The sequence below is a fragment of the Lathyrus oleraceus genome, chromosome 4, assembly GCF_024323335.1.
Source record: "Lathyrus oleraceus cultivar Zhongwan6 chromosome 4, CAAS_Psat_ZW6_1.0, whole genome shotgun sequence".
Lineage (NCBI taxonomy): Eukaryota > Viridiplantae > Streptophyta > Magnoliopsida > Fabales > Fabaceae > Lathyrus > Lathyrus oleraceus.
The window spans coordinates 169,561,846-169,565,742 of NC_066582.1; the positions used below are offsets into that span (position 1 = coordinate 169,561,846).

The 3,897-nt window shown below is 34.5% G+C and overlaps 1 long non-coding RNA gene across 1 annotated transcript; it reads left to right on the forward strand.

The window, feature by feature from the left end:
- The first annotated feature begins 496 nt into the window (after positions 1-496).
- On the forward strand, positions 497-1,924 carry LOC127074366 (uncharacterized). The gene is made up of 2 exons (XR_007785991.1): positions 497-1,062; positions 1,515-1,924. It is a non-coding gene; the product is annotated as an uncharacterized LOC127074366 (long non-coding RNA).
- Positions 1,925-3,897: the final 1,973 nt, after the last annotated feature.

A 3,897-nucleotide genomic window follows, 5' to 3' on the forward strand; every position in this document is an offset into this window, starting at 1 on the left:
CATACATCACATAAATTGAAATGAAATTTTTAATTTCCATAAGATGATCACAAACCAAAGAACACAATTAAATGGACATTAAATCTAAATGATCAAGATCACCTAAACATGAATTATGTATCAAAATAATAAAAGTCAAATTGACAATCTAAATCACAATTTGAAATCATGAACATGATAATCACAAATTGAATGAGGACTTAACCTAAGAGAGAATCATGATAAAAATAAACAATTAAGCATATTAATTAATCATGAATAAAATGAAAAAAAAAAGATTAATCAAACCTAGGCAAGTGATACTAAATCATGGCATGATTAGATTAACATTTAATTAAATTATGAAAAGAAAAATCCAAAAACTAATTAAAATGAAACAAATTCTAATTAAACTACAGTAATCCCTAATTAAACCCGATTAATCCATTAAGCCTAATTATCAAATGAATCAAAAATCAAAAATCCTAATTTTAACAAGATTAAAAGAAATATCAGTAACATGATTAGTCAACAAAAATTAACTAGGATTAATAAATAAATTATTATAAAAAATATCAGCAGCATAATTGGCAAGATTAACATATAGTGGGCCATGGGTATGCAATGGATTGGGGGTATGAATCACAAGGACGCTTGGGCCATGCATCTGTTTGGGCAAAAATCCCAATTTCTTAACATCCAAACCCGGGTTCCATGACCGTGAACTAGCGGATCCGAATCCACATGAACCTCCAAGGAAACTCAACGCCCCAAATTCGAAAATGCTCAGGTCAAACGCGGAAAAATGACTCACCATCGGCGCCGGAAAATCTCCCTCGGTGGCCACGCGAAACTCAATCTTGCTTCTGCGTTGCGCTTCTGTTTGTTCTTCAATTTTGTGTTATCGTCGTTGCTTGGCTTCCGTTTCGAATTGTGGTTGAATTGCATTGCGTCGTTGTTGTTGAATTCAGATGAAAAGTTCTGTTGATTGTTGAGTTCTTTCTATGAAGATGTGAAGAGAATCCCTTTCGAGCTTTTCTGGTGAATCCCAAGTGATAAAGGTGAAGCCCCCCTCAAAATGCCGTGAGTTTTTCTTTACTCCTCTATGCTTCGAAATTTCTTTCTGTTAGAATCTTTTTCTCCTTCTGTGAAGTTCTCCCTTGGTTACCCTTTTTTCTGATAATTCTCCCTTCCCTGTTTTTTGTTTGAAGTTTCTGTTTTTTGTTTGTTGGAGTTTGTTAAGATATAGAGTTTGTTGAGAGAATTTTGTTGCGCTATTATTGGAGTTTGTTTTTTTGTGTAGTTCTGTTATATGGAGTTCTTGGTGGTGAATTTCTGTTTTGAAGGTTGTTGAGGTTGTGGTTGCAAAACAGTTGAAAGTAGTTATAGAGGTTAGTTAGGTTGTGAGGTAGTTAGAGATTGTTAGTTGGAATCATCAAGTTGGTTGGAGAAGTTAGTTTGAAGAGGTTGAAAACGGTTGGGTTGGTTTTGGAGGGTTGTAAATCTGTTATTCTGTTTTTGCTCTCTTTTTGCAGGTTAATGGTTTTCATTGGTTTTGTTCATATTATGCCGGAAGTATGTGAGTTTGGCTTGCTTGTGGGGTTTGGATTCACTTGGAATTGGCTTTCGAATGCATGAGCTATGGAGCAAGCCTTGGTTATTTGAATCTGCTTGTGGTTTGGCATGGCTGCTTGATGGAATCTTGATCATTGGATATGGTTGTTGACTTGTTTATGTATTAGAAGGAATTTGGAAATTGGATGTATAGTTGTAATGAATTTGTAATTGGAAATGTATGGCTGTAATTATGTAAAGTCCTATGTTGTAACTTTGGAATAGAATGAATTTGTTGATGTATGAAATGATTATTTATTATTTTTTTTTGTATGAAACATGGTTGAGTTGGAAATTGAATAAATTTTGAATGAATGAAATTTTATGGTTATGGATCGAAGAAAAAAAAAAGCTTAATGATCATGCCTTGAAAATTGAAAAAATGGAAAGACGGTTTATTTGTTGGTCTGACCTAGAAACGGATCAAGAAATGGACCTAGCCTCTTAGGTATAACAAAATAAGGGAACATGCAATTTAATGATGAAACATGATAAAAAGAATATAAACAAGTCTCAGGGGTTAAAGGGGTCAGTTGACTTTGTCAACTGGTTGATCAAAAGTCAATTGTAACAAAGTTGGTCAAAAAATGGAATATTTGCAATGAACATGAACACTTATGATGAAAAGAACATGATGAGTGGAATTGGGTATCTGAATTGACTTTGAATGACAATGAAATGAATTGATATAAACTGAATGATTGTGGACTGAATTAACTGATGACTTGATATGATGAACTGGAAATGGACTTGACTGAACAACACAATGCTCTTAAACCAGATGAAATATGTCATGCTACAAGACTTGAAACCCAATCAAGCGAAACCAACCAAATGATACTTAACCAAGAAGCATATTGTAACACCTTGGATGAATGCCCCTTGATGAAAGCATGGTGATCATGAACAAGTAGACCTCTGATGAATTGTTGAACAAACCAATGAACCTCCATGAATGACCAGATGGATCAGATGAACCTCAATCTTAAATACACACATGACAAAATGATAGGGCCATAACTAGATATTAATGTTTCAGGGACTGAACGACTTTGATGATGCTTACAATCCAAAACTAGTGACTTAGGGTTTCCCATATGCTCCATGATGAAGATAAATAAGATGAAGGGTTCCAATACAAACAAGGTCATCAACATGAACCCTAGCCTGGGGACCCAGCCTCTCTTCCATACTTTGTGTAATCAAGGCCCTTGAATCTATGATCTTGAGTTTCTCAATGCCAATGAATGTACTATGATGTCATGGATATGCAAATGGAATCTTAAACCAATAGGTTAGATAGAAATGAAAAGGAGAGGGTAAACTTTGGGGTATGACACATAATACTTCGAAAGGTTCTAGGAACAATGCCATTATTCAGTGGATAATGCTTCTAACCAGATACATTCTCCAACGTCTCTCTTGGCATGCTTCTTCACTAAGTTTTCTCTTATATTCAAACTCTCCAATGACTCTTTCTCTACCTCTATAAAAGGAAGTTTAAGATTTGAAGAAAGGTGTACAATAACAACGCAATACAATATCTTGAGCATAACTCTAAGCTTTCATTTGTAACTATTATTGCATAAGATCTTAAGATTTCTTATCTTTGTATATCTTAGAAATCTTAAGAGGTTAAGAACCTCTGTGGTTGTTGCACAACTGTTATACTTTTGATTGTGTATCTAAGTATAGTGGTTACCATTTCTACTAAACTATTTATTTAAAGTAGAAGAAGTCTCTTGCCTGTGTGCTTGAGTAAGGAAGTCTCTTGTCTGTCCACTTGAGCAGTGAAGTCTCTTTCTAGGTTGATTGAGCATAAGTATTTTGCAATGTGTCTTAAGCAGAAGTCTCTTTATAGGTTGATTGAGCAAGTGAAAACTCTTGCAAGTGTGCTTGAGTAAAGTGTAATATGTTGATTATAGTGAAAAGCTCTTGTGAGGCAATGGGATTGGACTACTCTCAATTGAGGAGAGGAACCAGGATAAACTTTGTATGTTGCTTGCTTTTACTACTGATCTTTATTATTTTTGCTGCTGCTACCATTTATGATATCAGACTATGAAAACTGTTCAGACTATGAAGTTGTATTATCATAAGCGAAACGATTTTGGAATATACAATTCAACCCCCCTTTGATGTGTACTTTTCTTACCTTCAGTCTCAAGTTGTTGAGAGGGGGTTAAGGTTTCTTAATATTTGCTTGTAAACAATTTTTCCTAATTGCGAAAGTAAGTAGTAAAATGATTATAACCAATTCTTCTTATTCCCCTTTTCCTCTCTTTCGTAAACGTAACAAGGGTT